This window comes from Corvus hawaiiensis, chromosome 9 (assembly GCF_020740725.1).
Source record: "Corvus hawaiiensis isolate bCorHaw1 chromosome 9, bCorHaw1.pri.cur, whole genome shotgun sequence".
Lineage (NCBI taxonomy): Eukaryota > Metazoa > Chordata > Aves > Passeriformes > Corvidae > Corvus > Corvus hawaiiensis.
In genome coordinates, this window is record NC_063221.1 from 13,581,497 (window position 1) to 13,598,525 (window position 17,029).

General features: G+C 37.3%; 1 long non-coding RNA gene across 2 annotated transcripts in view; it reads right to left on the reverse strand.

Annotated features, from left to right (window-relative positions):
- Positions 1-16,692, reverse strand: part of LOC125330461 — a 100,400-nt gene extending 83,708 nt beyond the window's left edge. The window contains exon 1 of one of the 2 annotated variants that reach the window (XR_007205544.1): positions 16,451-16,692. This is a non-coding gene — a long non-coding RNA (uncharacterized LOC125330461). The remainder of the gene's footprint in view (positions 1-16,450) is intronic. The other variant, XR_007205545.1, reaches the window with a different exon arrangement.
- Positions 16,693-17,029: the final 337 nt, after the last annotated feature.

Sequence of the window (17,029 nt, forward strand, 5' to 3'; positions counted from 1 at the left end):
CCTTCCTTGCACAGATAATGAAAGTAACTTTTTTCCAGAAAAATCTCATACGTGCTGCAAAGTGAGAGTAAATAAAAATCAGAAGATCATTCCCTCATTAACGGCAAATCAACCTTGTTTTCTAAATAAATATTTTAGTACAAGCAGTGCCTAACTCCCTTACAGATAGAAACACTGAGATCCTCTACATGAATGTGTATTTTCTAGGAGGCTCAGTAAAACTTTGAAACAAGGAGTTAGCATTGCCTTTAAAAAAATATTTAACATGATATACTCTTCCTATTTTTACAGTAAAAAAGCCAAGAATCTTCACCTGCAGATGCTGTAATGCTTTTATTTGTATTAACATGCCCCTGGTGAAGCATAAAAATTTTTAGCCAATAATAAAGAAGGCTTATGTTAATGTTAATGTATGAACGATGTTAATTAAACAGAGTACGAATGTGCTGCAAGACCTAGTTGCAAGAAAGGATAAGAGTAATCGACATAGTTTCTCTCCATTTCTACTTTTCCTTTGGAAAATAACCTCCCCATTTGCTAACCTGCTCTTCTATTTTATGGTTATGACACTTTCATCCAGCAGCTTTGTTGTGCCTGAAACAAAATTCAATAGAAGACAAAAGGCAGTTATGATATACAAGTCTGCAATATGGATTTCCCTTAACTATAGCTACAGAAAGACAAGAGGTTGACATACAAAGGAAAGATTATTAAATACATTAAAAATTTTTTTTCTCTCCTAATCCCAAAATTATTTTCAGCCTCTTTATTACCTAGCATGCAAGTCTGACTTGATGGAAACTAATGATTCATGATAAAGCAATGAAGCCCATTTTCAGACTTTGGAAAACTTTAGTGCCAGGTTCTGTTCCCTGAACTCTTTTAAAATCTTCTCTAGTTATATTCTCCCAGTAAAGCTGCACAGTTAGGCCACAATTTCACAAGGTACTGAAGTATGTGTTAAATGCATTTTTCGATCACTGCTTTATACCATACTCAATCACTCTGACTTCAGAGTGACTCACTGGAATTTTACCACTTTTACTCACAATTAACTTTCTGAAAGCTTGACTGCGTCTTAAGTTTTCCCTTATTCCTCCAACATCATCTCAGGCTCTCCCTATTTGGTCTCCACACATCAAAGGGATTCTGAATGATAACTGAAGCTTTTGCTCACCAGATACCCAGTAGTAAATTCTGCTTCAAAGACAGCCAAAAATACTGCATGCTCAGTAACAATAAAATAATAAAACATCTTTGTTTTCTCCTGTATCTGTTGTCTTATATGAGCACATAAACTATGAATGCTTTTTAAATTTCCAGAAGCATTTGAATACACTTGATTGCTGTTTCCCCAAAGTGTTTTCCTATTTCAGGAAATGTGTCAGACCTTTGGAAGAAAATTCAGTGAAACCCTAGAACTGGACAAAAATAAATTCAATTCTATTCATACATACATTACATTTTAGTAGTTCAACAGCATATTCTACATCTTATATTTATTAAATTATCATCAATTACCTTACTTTCCTTTTTACCTGCATTTTAATGTAGGATTTTTTTTCTCCCCATAACTACAGTTCCAGGCTCCAGCCTGCATTTTTTCAGGTAATGTTTTCTCTTTCACATGCTTTGAAAAAAAAAAAAAAAACAAAACAAAACCAAAAACCACAAACCCTATTTCTAATGTCTGTGCATTACAACCTCTAGGCAAGAGTATTCTCAAGTTGACATATAAAATTTCTTTTTTTTCAAGAGCTTTGAATGGTTGTTCTGTTACTATAGCATTAAATCAGCTTTGTGGGGAAAAAAAAAAGTTATTAGCTCAAACAAATAATATCTCTGTATGATCATTTGCTTCTAGCAATCATTTGTATTCGATTCATTACATGTAAGATTGAATTTTGGTACTATACAGAAAGATGTAATGATCAAGAAAAATTGGGGGGAAAAATCAATCTAAAAATTAAATAAAAGGTTTCAGTAGAGAAAAAAGTAACTGTGAAGAAAAGCAGTAAAAAAAGGGGATGCTTAGCACTTCACCTTTAAGAAAAAATGGCACAGTGACAAAACCCCCACACTGTACTCTAGAAAAGTCATATTACCATTGCTGTGTAGAACAGAGAGAAGCCCACAAAGAGCACTCAAACTGTAAGAGAACACTCTTTCTCTACAAGGTATCATTTACTTACCTGGCCCAAGAGAAGATGCAGGTCTGAATTCTGCACTTATTTCAGAAAGGCAGAATTCATATTTCATTATACTTTCCTATTAACTTGGTTTCTATGCCTTATCACATATTAATCACTGCAAGATTAAAGTCAAGTTATCACTACAGTATCAGCTATAAGTAACTAAACAATGAGAAGCCTATCATATGTAATACAGGAGAAACCCTTTTTAATTTACTATTGTCTCCTTGTAGAATGCTTGTATTTTCAGAATTTATTTTAATGAGAAGTTCTTTGAAATAATAGTTTAAAAAGCAATTTTTATTAATTAATATTGTATTTTAAAATGAAGTTCTAGGAAATTGAGGACAGAAGCTATAAAAGGTTCAGACTTCAATGAAAAACTCATCCCTACATAATTCTGATTTCCTAAATACAGCTCTATTTGAATTCATTCCATAACTAATTTGCAGGTCAGTCTACCTGTTTCCTGTCACTTTAAAGGCCCACAACTTCACAGCATACAGGAATGAGCCTTTGTTATCTGGTGAACTAATTAGCTATAATTAGTACATTTCCACACTCTACACTCCCGGAATTTAAAAAACAATCCTTGTAGTCCTTTTGTGTAACACAATATTTTCCAAAGAGCAGAGAAGAGGCACAAGAAGATAATTTCAGTTTTGAAGATACTTCTGCAATTTTTGTGACATTTAGTTAAGACCTGTTTATACATGTGTACATATATATGGAATATAATATAAATAATTCTAAAGCAACATGGTTGGTGGGTTTTTTCCTCGAGGGCTCATTCTAGTCACTTGCATTTCTTAAGATGCTACTATTTTTCAGTATTTAGCAGAGGTGGTGACTATATATTCTGAAAGGTAGATAACTGCCCCAGGTACTGGTGTTTCTGTCTCGGTTTTCCCTGAATATGCTTTCCATTGCTGGCACTTCCAGTAGAACTCTGCACCCACAACATTCCTGCTTGCCACTGTCCTGAGCCATTATAAAGATGGTGTTCTAAATTTGAGTATCAGCACCTGCATCCCCACATAAAGGAGAAACCTGGCTATCACTCTCATGAGCACATCAAAGCTGATCTCTTGCTCCCCCGCTACATCAGCACAGAACAGTAAGGAAAGCCCTGAGAGAAACTTGGCAGTGGATACTGTCCCACTTGTCTAAGGTTCAGCTGGCAGAAAGAGCCACAGGCAGTGTAGGGAGCTCAGTGAATTTGTGATGACCATTTCACTTCAGTGCAGATATTTGAAAATTGCAGTAGCCAAAGATTTCTGATGTTTATTTCCATTAACTGTGTATGTGAAAAAACTCTCTGTGATGCTAAGCAAAGCCTCCCTCACCTTCTGAAGGCATCTGGAAGACAAAAGTTCCTACAACCTATTGGTTGTACAGTTGGTTGTAATTTTGTCCCCACCATGACACTGAATTTTAAGTTTCCTTGATCTATGTGTGTCTTTGGCCTACAAGCTTCAAGCACAAAAAAGTACAAGGGTTTTAACTGTCACACTGTTAAATGTATCCTATATATAAAAGCCATTTGCGTCCCATGCTTGGGAAAATAAGGAAGCCTAATAATTTTTCAGATCATATGCCACTGATCAGGCAAATAGTAAAAGAAATTACACATAAAATCTTACATGCCTGGGAAAAAACCAAGAGGATTGGACACTTAAAGGAATCTAGAAATACTAAAATAGATATGTCTCTATCTAGACACTGTATTACAACTTGTATCTAGGGATCTACTTATCACTGAAATAAAGCAACAATACTTCCCAAAACACTGATATAAGAACAAAATCAGTAAAGAGAAATATCCAGTAATTACTACAGAATAATGCCATGGAAAAATCAACAAGGTAGTAATAGGTCCAGGAATATTTATGCATCTATGTGACCAGGTAAATGCCTACCAATACCTTTCAAAATATACATAACTAAAAGTTAGACTTCTGTGAGCAATTTCTTTCTCTGGGGAATGATGACACTGATGAGGAAAAAAAAGCACGCAAATTTTCTATCAAATTATGGAAGAAAAAGAAAATTTAGAAAATAAAGTATTTCAGGCTAAAAAATATTTTATTCAAAGTAAGTGCCTTTGTTCAAAATGTGACTTTTATTAATATTTTCCATTGTCACTCAACCTTCATTTTAGCTAAAGCTTTTCATACAATTTAAAAAAATCGTACTAATGCATAAAAATGTTACAACTCAAAATTTTATCTGCTCCTACTGAAAACTCAGTAGATGTGAGTGAAAAAATGATTTTTTTAATTTTTCATTGTCATGTGGGATAACTCAAATACTCCCCCGCCAAAACTGCATTCAGTTGACCGGCTTTACTGACTTCAAGGACCTTTGGCAAGAGTCTGGGTTGCTCCTGTGCACTGTGTGTCTTGCAGAGTGATACATATGTCCATAAATTTTGAAGTATTGCATAAACATCTATAAATTAAACCTCAGCATGACACTGTATCAGAAATTCAGTGTTTCCTCATTTGTAAACTGAGGTATTGTGTAGGCCTATTCCCTTGATGTCATTGAGATTTCTGTTGCACAAAGAATCACAACTCTAGTCATGTCTCCTCAGCTATGAAAATGAATGGAATTGATCTTGCAATTAGTCCTAAAATGACAAAGGACATGTAAGAAAACTTGGGTGTGGAAAATTGTGCTTAGGCTTCAGCAGTGCAAGTAAATTTAAATGCCTGATGTGCCCAGAGACAGCAGCTGAGCTGCAGGGTAGACACTGGCATGGTAAGGTCGTGCTGGTTTAGGTACAATTCAGTGAATACACGTGAACTTTAGCGTCCCCCTGTCATCTCACTCCTTCTGCATCCCTGGAGTATTGCTTTGTCCCAGTATTTGGGGAAGCTGACCTTAAAAGAAAGTGTGAGTTGAGGCTGTCACGTGGATTAGCCATAGGGGCAGAAATCCTTTTCTGACACATCTGAAAAAAAGCTCTTGCTGCTCCTGCACAACATTTCCTAATGAATGCAGGGCACAGCTCTCCTAGCAGATCACCAGTCTATCTTCACACTTTGACCTCTTTATCAAATCCCCTCTTGTACTTCAGCATGCTCTGTCCCCCACACAGCCCCTCCCATTGCAACATCAAGTTCAATGACTGTCACGGTGTCTGCTTCTTCTTACCCCACCATCCCTCTGATCCTGAAGTCATGCTTAAAATCAAGTTGATGAGATTCTAATCACACTGATAACAAGAAAGGAGAAAGTTACAAAGTCATTCTTTTCATTAAAGGAGCAACAATTAACTACTTTTGCAAATACAAAGGTTTTCCTGTTTACAAAGGAAAAAGCAAAGTACAGTGGTACATTTTCATTTGTACACTTCTGTTCTACCAAGTCAGCCCATTTGAAGTCACCCAGCTTGCCATCCCCTTTCCCATACATAATCAAACAAATTCTTGCTATAATAGTAAATATTGCAAAATAATTTATTCTCAGTTGGTAAATTATGAATTAAGATTCAGCCTAAGGCACATTTCTCATAGCAGAAATGCAGCCTCTGGAAAACAGGGCATTTATAATATCCAGATTCTCAGGTAGAACAACATAAATGATGATGCTATGGCAATTTCAAAAATAAATCTTTTTATTAATTGGATCTTAAAATTTCAAACTCAAGGAAGATGTATGAGTCATATACACATGCTCACAGTATTGAAACACTTCTTATCTGCCATCCTGCCATGCTTCTGACAAATTGCAGAGAGAAAATACTAACTTTTTTTAATCAGATTGAAATTACATAAAAGTAACCCCATGTTACCTGGCTCCTTCCTCCTATCACCATGGTGTATATTACCCTTCCACATTCTCAAGAGAACTGAACTTTCTGTGAAGATTAATGCTACACTCACTTCACTGCACATTAACGTAGAAGACATTATTACTTTGAGCTCCAGGAATTCCCACTGGCAAACAATATTAAATCCATGCATTGTCTCCAGGTATGCTGACATGTTGGCCTTAGACCTGCTGTAAATTCAGCTATGTCTGACACCAGGACTTCAGCCAGAACTTTGATTAAAGTATGCACTCACTTCAAAAAAAAAAAAAAAAAAAAAAAAAAATTAAGCTTGGAAATACATTCCAATGCAAAACTACAATTGTTTTTTCCCCTGCCATAACATTGGTTTCTGTGGGAACACTAGAGAAGCTGCCTAATTTCACTTTGAAATAGTAATATTTCTGTAGAATTATAAGACCTTCATATTAATTATATTCTTTAATGTAATGTATTCATCGGTAAAGATGTGTTTTTCAGAGCACTAATATTCTTAGAGATTTAATTCTACTTTTTTAAGGGAAATATCCTTGAAACTGCTCTAAGGAAAAATTATGGGATAAGAAAAACATTTTGTTTATATATTCCCTATGTCTTCTTGCCCAAATAAATAAGGTAATGCTGAGAAATTTCAATGTTCTATGGTGCCACCATTCTCTAGAATTAAGTGAGTATAGTCTGTGCAGAGACTTAACAGGTCCTCTCCATCTGCAGATTTACTTCAGTACTTACAAAAATTAACTTCCCTTTCAAGCCCTACAAGATTTTGGGTTAGGAAAGGAAAATAAGCACAAGTTGATAAGATCTGAAAACTGTACAGATGCTTTCCTTCTTGGATGCATCCCTAACTGGTATTGTAGTAATTACATACACAGATTAAAATCATATGTATCAATTTTGGGGCAGAAGTTAAGAGAACAATGGAGAAAGGAGCATGTTCATGAAGACTGCCCATAAATCTTTAAAATTCTTGGAAAGCAGGATCTTACTCAGCAGCCCATCACCCAGCAAAATGTCTGGCATGAAAAATCTGTCTCTCTGGAGTTGAAGGTACATTGATGGTATTAAATCCCACAGCTCTGCATATTCCCACCTTAACACCTGAAGTAGCAAAGCTAGCAATTATGAAACAAGCCAAGGAGAATCTACAATCTAAAGGTCCTTTTTAACTTTACATTTAATATCTGGAGCGAGAGCAAGACTTGAGGTATTTACTACTTCTGTATGGCTTTAATACGGGCAGCAACAATTTAATGGTAGTAATCTTCTCATCCCATATTATTGATTTCCAGTCTTAGAGTCGAGGTTCTTTTCCTGAGAATTCCCAAGGGAACAGAGGCAGGCAACATGCAAACAGAGGAAAAGGGATGAGATTGATCAAAGTGATGCAACTGAGCACAGGCACTTACCACATATATCAGGAGCAGCAACTTTTTTTTTTTTTTAATTTTATATTATTTTAAATATATATCATGAGGGCTTTACTTATCACAACCCCTCTCTTCAAAAATGTGCTTTTATCATACTTTTTATGTGGTGAAACTCTTTCTGTTACAGGAAATAAAAGTTCTCTGTAGATAAAAAAGTTGAAGGTAAAGCAGCCCTTTGGGAAAAAATGTCCTGTCAGTCATATACTTGTCATAGTCATGCCCTCCATCCTGAGAAGGTCTACTTCTTCCAAGTCATGCCAGCTTCAAGCTGCCTGTTTGATGGATGCACTCAACTTGGACTAAAGAAGTCTGATTTGTGAAAGCTGGGTTTGGATCCTAAAGGCTTCTCATAAGATTTTAGGATTCTAAACTAAATGTCAAATGAGAAGTGGGACTTCTTTTGATAATTTTCACATTTTAAGTCAACACAAATGTACTAAAAAACAGCACTATGGAGCAAAAAGCTACTTTTTAATTCTTGCTTCTCATAACAGTTTAGATTTTGCACCCAAAACATAACACAAGAATTCGCACTATTTCCCTTGAAATATTTTTTTTTAGATTCTGTTCAACTTTAGAAAGGATGAACTTGAACTTACTCACTTTGTGTCATAACTCTGCACCATGAAATACCATGGTTTTCATTTATAGCCTTCTCCACTAGCTCAAAACTCTAATACTGCCAACATTTCCACAAAGCATCCAGCAGCAAAACATGGCCAGATTCAGAGATGCCTGTCTCTCTCTCTCTGCATGTGATCCAGATATAAAAGCCTAGTGAACATGCATAGCCTAGACCCTGTGCACAGCTTAGGTGTGTTAACAGTAATGCCAGTGAAAATGGCACATAGAAGCAGTTTTACATTTAGAATGTATCTGAAACTGAAATTGCACCTTGAGCTGAAAAATCATTTTTCCATCATTAGACTCCAATTCAGAAAGATACTGAAAGATGAAGGTAATTTTCCATGTTAAAAACTCACTTTCAAATAGTTGGCTTTTCAAGTTACTAGACAAGATTGCATTCCTTAAAATGAGGCAATGAAACTATTTCTTGTGTCTCCACCTGTCAATATGACACTTATTTGGCTTTCTATAACAATCAGCTGTTTACAGGCTGCTTCTCTTACCTCAGTAGTAGCAAACAAAAACAACCATGAATACATATTTTCAAAATTAGACCAGCATCTTCTAAGTACTTTAAGGCTGCAGATTTGATTTTAAATGTTATTACTGAATTTCTTGGAATACTTATTTGTATAATTTTTCACAATTCATGTCTGTTGTGCAAGATTCTTCAGAAATTGTTGGTATATAAAAGACCACTTTCTCCCTCTGTTTTTTATAAGGAAAATCCACTGTAAATCCACTTGTAGATCCAGGTTCTATAGATTAGATTCTAAAACTAATCTCATATTCTCTCCCTTGTTGATCTTTATGCATGATCATTTTTGCTTTGATGTTTAAATGGAAAGAAAAAAAACAAATGTGTAAGGTCTAGTGCAATTTACTAACTTTGATGCCTTTGTGAGTCAAAGGCAGTAATTTACTCAACACAGCCATGAGACTTAGGTGACTTCTTTCACCTGATGGAAGAAATCATGAAACTCTCTTCCTTTCTTCAAACCTACATGGGCCTGGGTGCTCATCGTGTGAGGAGGAAAGGTCTGAAAAATACTCTGTTTCTATTTTTTTCATTCTTACCCAACTTTTAAACACTTTTTATGCTGTCCTGATTATATTTTATCAGAGAACTGGACTCCTTGTGAAACAAATACAATGGATAACATGTTTCAGGGATAGCCCTGATGTTTCCTCCAAACTCTGCCATTTCCCAAAAAGTTATTGTACCAGATGGCTAAAATATAGCTACTCCCTTGTCTTTCTTGAATAACTTGCATATCAGAAACAATATTTTGTTAAGTAATGGCTTACATTCCTGGACAAGTCACAGTACTCAGCTAATGCTAATTGCATTTGCAGCTGATTGAGAGCGCCCCATGGCAGTTCTTTCAGATCAGCAGCCAGCCCCAACCTGTCACTCCAGAGCAACATTTGTGTGACTGTGTTCTAATTACTCATCCTCCCTGTTCATATGACCACGGGACTTTATGACTTGCTAATCTATGGAGCTCTGCCAGACACCAGATACTACATCTTCTGTTGCATTTAAGAACAATTTACAGTATTTCCAAAGAAACATTCTGCCAGTTCCCACTGTGGCTACAAATAGCTGCAACAGCTGGCCCCAGAAGATACATTCTTAATGTGCATCTTTTAATGGAAGAGGCTCAGACCTGAATCTCCATAGAAGCTACCCGGTTTAAGGCTCTACCTGGTACAAGGAGAATGCCTGAGAGAATGGCTTGCAGAACAAGAGGCTAAATTAGTCTTGGAGAATTTCTACAAAAGAGAGACAAAGCCCATTTTAATAAAGCAAGACTATCCCTATTCTCTGGATAAACAAACCCCACCTCTTCATGTCACTCACTATGTGAAGATTCTCCCTGGATTTTATTGCTCTTTCTGTCAGTTTCCTGTTGCATAGATGAACGCTGAATTTTCCTTAAAACCAACCCAGTGTGGCTATTGATGGTCTATTGTTTCAGGACAAAAGGGAGTGGCCCTCCCAATCTGTTGTTTTGTAGGGAGAGAGCACACACAGACTTTTAGCTGTCTGATCAAAGTGTACCTATTGATTAAATTACAATGGAAATAAAATGTCAGGTCTAGATTTTGGAACTACAGGAAAGTAAATGCCAGCTTATATGCATAGCCTCTTTATGTCTCAAAAATAGCTTTCTCCTTCATGAACAGTGCCATTGATTGATGCTATTCAGGCAAATGTCTAAGAACATTTTGTTCAGCAATTATTGTAGGCTTGAGCACACAGACTATAGAAGAAAAATCTATTTTAAGCCCAAAACTCAGTCTGCCCTTCACTGCAAGCAGGGCTGTGACTAACAAAGATGCTATGCTTATTATCTTTACCAGATGCGGAAGCTCAAAACAAACCATTGAGCTCGTTAAAGACACAAAGCATGGGATAGCATCCAACAGTCATAGCAACAAATTACTGGCTCCAGGCAAACTATCTAACTACAAATTGAAGTGGGAAAAAGGAGTGAACGTAAGATATACAGTAATTATTCACAGCAAACACAAAAGTCAAACCAACAGCCAAATTCTTGATGGTCTTTGAGCTGTCAAGGAGGAATACACAAAATGCTATCATGTCTTGCTGCCTAATGGATGAAAAACTGATTATTATTAAAAATTAGACAAAAAAACATTCAATAAGAAAGTACTGCAGCCCGGGTCAAAACTTCATATAGGTATAAAACATATTTCTATAAAAGCACTTCCATGACAGTGATGCTATGTACCTCCTTCCCTCAAGCATGCCTGCTGCACTTCTGTGACTTTAGCAGAGTTCTAATTCTTCTGGCCAAAGAACAGTTTCCCTAAAGCCACATAATTTCTTAGAGTGCTATTGCTGTTGGGTAGAAAGAGAGATTTATTCTTCATTTTCAATTGCACAAAATTGTCCTCTTACCATTTTGCTGTCTGCATCTCAATATATTTTGTGTTCTTTTCTTTGTTGTAGATCAATTTCCACTGGAATTACACAATGTAAATTAGAATAAGAAAATGAACAGGGCTCAGGATTTGGGCAAAAAGTTTTATAGGTTTTTTTCAGTTTTGCCTTACTTATAAATCCATTTCTGTTTGTTTCTGCTATTTTTATTTCTCTTTTTGAGTCTTGTATCTCACAAAGGATTCTTTCGGGTTTACTGATACAATGCTTTACTCACAATTCTGTGGCATTCTGCAGAAGAAACAGACCTATGTTTTGCATGAGGTTGGATTTCTGTCTCTACATTTTTCTCAAAATCCAAAAGTTATAGGTAGGCATTAGAAGTGTTATCCACCAATCTCAGGCTTTTGGATATACTGAAAAAACAAGCATTTGCTTTAACAACATAATTTTTATGTATTCTAATAAAAGTTAACACCGAGAGGTCAGTGGTACTTTATCACTGAGACCAACAGTTTCATTCAGAAGTAAACTGGTGTTAAAACACACGGGCTATAATCCAGCACCTGCCTTGAAAGGTTTGGATAATCCTTTGAAAGGATCCGTGCAGAAAGCTGGAGTTCAAAAGGGCTCTTATAGTGGTCCCCAGTCCATGCCTAATTGCAATGAGCAGAGCCTGGTCATGAAAAAGCAACGTCTTCCATCCTGAGACAGCCAAAAACATCATGAGAGGCTGTCAGGAGTATGAATATGTTTCAGCAAATCAATGAATAAATGGAAACTTGATTTCAGCATCTTTATCAGACTATGAAACTGTTACCAGTTGTGGCTGAAAATCAAAAACAACTTTGAGAAAGTAAGCAAAAGTCTGCTTACATTTTATGGGCATTTTTTCTTCAGAAGAGCTCTAAACAGACTGGAAATCCTACCAGATTGTTGCTATTCTTGAAAAAACACATTATCACAGCAGTTAAACCTTGGTCCATTTCAGTCAAACAGAAATATTGCGGCCTCTTGCTCTGCACCTGTCGTATTTTTCACCTCGTCTGTTAGACTGCTATAATTCATTGTTACAAGTGTGGAATTAAAGCAACACCTCTGAATCCAATTAGAAAAGTGGAATACAGTCAGTCTAAGTTTTAACAAATAAATATAACTGAGTAGAACACACTGGTATTCCATAAGAGCCTACTTTGTCTCTGGATGCATTTTCAGTGTCCATTTATTATATCTAAAAACATCAGCCTACTTTCATCCATAAAGACAAAGTAACTGTGCTGGTCAAAGTGCAAAGTTTCATGTAGACTTCTTGTGAAACGATAAACTATGAAAGGAATAGAATCTTCAGTATGAAAAACCTTCGTGTTAAGCAGTCTGCCAGCAGATACAAAGGGTCATCTTTAAGGCACAATCCAGTATCTGCAGAGGGTGTCAGAAAAAAAGTCATTAGAGAGAAACAGCTAGGTCTAATACAAAGAATATGCTTCTTTCATCTGAGATTTTAAACCTGAGTTATCTTCCTGAATGCACTAAGATTTTAAAAATAGCATTTTAAAGGTAGGTATTCAGAATCTTCAAAAAAAGAAGGTATAGACTAAAATCAATTCTCCATGAAATAATTTCATTTTAAAGTATTCTACAATACTACAAAAGGGTTCAGCAACGTACTGGGTATGACTCATTTTTCATGAAAGTGTCTTAAAAATAAAGCATAGAACCTTTTTATGAATTATCTCCTTTTGAAAAGACTTGAAAGACCAGACTGCAGATTGTTGACATGAAGATGTCAGATGAAAAGAAAAACTATCCAATCCATTTTATTACAAATTGGGTATATTTTCATTGGACTAGACTATGCACTCTCATGAATCATAATTCCAAGACACCAGGAAAAATCGAGAGTATTAAGACTTATTTAAGGGATATTACTGTTGGCCCCTATGACACTTAAAAAATAGGGCATAATTTTAAAATTACTAAGTGAAAGTTATAAAAGATAGTCGTTAGATATTCATTAAACTATGATCATTTACATTTTGATGGTCTATAATAGTTTTAAGATTGTTATGAAAACGTTTTGCATGCCTTTTTACGCTGTAAAGGCTAAATCCCTGCGGAATTATTAGGACTTGACAGCTCTACATAAAGTTGAAATAATGAAGTTTGGCATCTGAGAGCTCCTTAATCCTCTTCCATCAATACTGCTGCAATAATTGCAAATGTCAGGCTAAAATGACTGTGAGCCTCAGACATCTGTCACTTACAATTACACAAAAAACCCTGCTCTGATTATTACAGTGTAAGTTCTATCACAGAATCGCAGTACTGAAAGAATAATTACTACAGCATGTGCAGTTTGTTTCAATATAAAGAAAAAAAAATTTAAAAAACCAAACAAAAAACAACAACAACCAGAAAAAACAGCACACACACAAAAAGCCCACCCACTTGGGGCTTTCAAGGAAGCCCTAGACAACTATCAGAAAAAAATTTTCATCTTCCACAGGATAGGACAAACTGTAGTTTCCAATTCATCCGAGCATATGAAGAATGACATTGATACTGTCACTGAAAATTACAGTCACACATAACATAAACCAACAGTATTCAGATGTACATCTGCTACCCCTTCAGAGCAGCACCATGTGATAGTTGCAATTTTAATCAATAATTTTTTTTTGCCTTGCTCTTCCTTGAGATAATCTACCTTTTCTGACCTGTTGAATTGTCACAGATCACTGTATACTGATGAAATAGTATACTGTAACTTCTTTCCTTTCCACAGACATTCCTCAGCATTTTTGTTCTTCCTTACAGGTTATGGTGACTGCAAGTTGCTGAAGGATTATGCACATTTAGCTCAGTCTGATCACATTGTGATACAAAGATTGCTTAACAAGAATTGCGTAAGTATTTCAGTCAGCTTTGCTGAATCAGGATGATTTCAGTTAGTTCTTTTAACCCTGTTGCCTTATACATCTTTCACAATATTACCTTCTCAGAGCTAAAAGCTTTTACTACTTTCAGTTGTTTGGTAAATAAATGCGGTTAATTATTTTTTTTGTTCATTCTAGAGTACAAATGTGAGGGCTTGCACTAACTACCCATATATTCAAATTTCTGCTTGGAATTAGTGCTGTTCTTAAATAATTACAGTTGCTGTAGAACCATTAAAAAAACTTTTATCTTACAAAAAGAAAATCCTTTGATTAATTGCCTCTCTATTCTTCCTATGCATTTGGCTATGAAGGCTGAGGCACTGGCATTCTACCAGACTTCTCAATGGATAATTTCCTCTAAACGATGAACTAAAACTATTTTTACTTCTGTATTTTTAGATGCTCTGCCAGTTTGTTTTTCATTATTGGTATGAGGAAGTCATTTATTACATTGTTATGGGATAGTTAGCTTCTTCTCTTTCTCTATGTATGTTCCTCTCAAGATATAGAGATAGATTAGATAGATCGATAGACAGATAGATAGATAGATATCTGTTTACTCATTGAAGTAATTAACCAAACTCATCTTGATATCAGAGCTAGGAAGCTCACCATTACTTGCTCATGCAATTTGAAGTGAAATATTTGAAGGGAAAACCAGTGTTCTAACACCGAGCCTTTAGAGTTGTCAGTCAAATAAGGAAGGAATAACTGTAACAGTCTTTGGAATCTCCCTTAGCAATTTCAGACTATCTTCGTTAACACCTCCACCTACTAACTTTTTTCCTACCTGTATTCTAAATATAGAGAAAAATGCTAATAAAGCAAGATGCATCTTACCCTCAGTCATAAGTTAAATGTTATTCCCTAAAATTGTATAACAAGCTGCATTGTCTGTTAACTTCCATACAAGCTAACTCCAGCTTGTCTTCCATATTGCCTCTCATGATTACAAGGATTTCTCTATAAATATTGTAAAGATACTTCCCTCTCCCTGCCCTTTAAATCCTTTATGAAAACTTGGCCTTTCTGGGAAGTCTACAAAATCCTTGATGCTGATATGCCAGGAAGTAATCTGTCTTCCTAACTGGCACTATTTATTGGGTTTTTTTACTCTTCTATTTGTCATACCTACACACCATCTTATGTCTTAGACTTAATTTCTAAGCACCAGGGGCAAGGATCATTTATTAACTCTGTTTGTACAACATCAAGTGCAACAGGGTTATGATTTATGCCAGACCTGACAAATTAAATAAATAGCCTGTCTTTCCCCTGAAAGTCTCAAACACTGGTTTTTGGAACATTTGTAAAACAAGTACTGGAACTCAATAAAATGACTTGGATGGTGAGCACAAGCAATAAATTCTATGGACATTCCTCTCAAACTTAGGAATACTTTTCAACTCTGCTGGTTTTCCTAAAAATTTTCTATTTCAAGAAATCTTTCAACATTTTTCTTCCCAAACACAAAAACCTGAATAAAATGAACATAAGTTTAGGTGCATTGCCCTGGGGTGACGTTATGAAGCCGCTTTATTCCTTAACCATCCGCTCAATGCCCAAGGACGCTGTGCCTTTAAGACAGCCCCGGGGGCGGGGCTGGAGCCACAGGCCCGAGGGGGCCCAATGGCGCCGGGGCAGGGCTCGGCAGGGCGCTGGGAGCGCTGGGCTGTTTTTCTGGGTTTCCTTTGTGCTCCAGCTAGCTGGGAAAAGGTTCTGTTGGATTTTTTCTTTTTCTTTTTTCCCTTTCCTTCCCCTTGCCTCTCTGTGGATACAATAATGCTACTAGCAAAGATTTTCTTTATTTTCTAAGTCTGTGAGAGACTTTCTCTCTCTCACAGAGATAGCAGCAGAGTTCTGTAAACAACCAAACACCTGCAACCTTGAAAAGTCTTGTTTATAGTACAGTAGAAAAATATTTTGAACAATGGATGTTTTAGGATTCTAGCCAGTCACCCCTAAGGGGTGGCTGATCCTTTGTCCAATTAGACTATGAAGAAAAAAGTCTATAAAAGAGTTTGTAAAATAATTAAATAAATCGATCTTGGTGCACAATTCCTGCCTGCTGGATCTTCTCCTCCCCCCTACGGCTATGGGACACAATAATATACCCTAGGGCATTTTTTTTTAATATTTGGTGATCCCAACGTGATCTGCACACTGCGAAGTGTCCTGCTGCTGCGAGCCAAGCCAAATTCTTCTAGAGGTGCGCTGTTCCCCTTCCCCACCCCGGGACCCGGAGGTCTGACGGGACTGAGAAAATGGCAAACAGCGGCTCACAAACCGATGCTGTGGTAATGGTCTGGAAAGGTGTTTTCAGTATAACGCACACCTCCATTCCTGAAAACTCACTTCGCGAATTATTAGATTGGGCTACCTTGCAAGGGATTCCTATGGACAGAGACACTGTCCTGGACTTTGGCTTATGGCAGGAACTTGGCTATGATGTCCGGCACGAACTCCCATCTGGGGACCCAGCAGCGCTAGAATTATTCCGAACTTGGCGTTCGTTATTTATGCTGCTGACTGACCTTGACTGTGACAGCAGGGCTGGCTCTCCTATTTCGGTGATGAGTGACAGAGGGATGTCTGAACAGGACCCCACTGACCAGACTTCAGGGGTGTGTGGTGCTGGATGCGATAAAACCCCCCCGGCTTCATGGGCAGAGCCTGCGCTGTCTCAGCCTGCACAGTCACAGGACTCCGCGGCCCCCAGGGACCCCGCGCCGGCAGAGGCGGGGGTGTCAGGGCAGCGGGAAGCCACACAGCCGGCCTTACCGCTTGGCTCGGCAGTGGCCACGGCTTATCCAGGGCCGCAAATTAGCGGCTTAGAGAATTAGACCATGGCGGCTCCTAGCCCATCTGCGCATGCATCGGCTGTGCCAGGAACACCCGGATCTACCTTCTTGGCCAGCGTAGCCCCAGGCGTGACTGCACCGAGACTGCCTGGGTGTGGTCCATTGCCCTCTATGGCGCTGGACTGTTCTGCACAGCTGCAGAACCGAGCCATCGACCTTTTAATAGAGCATCTGCCTTTGCTGACAGAGCTGCCGAACATATCACCGCAGCTGGAGGAACTGCTCAGCTTGCAAAAGCAGCTACTGCAGATG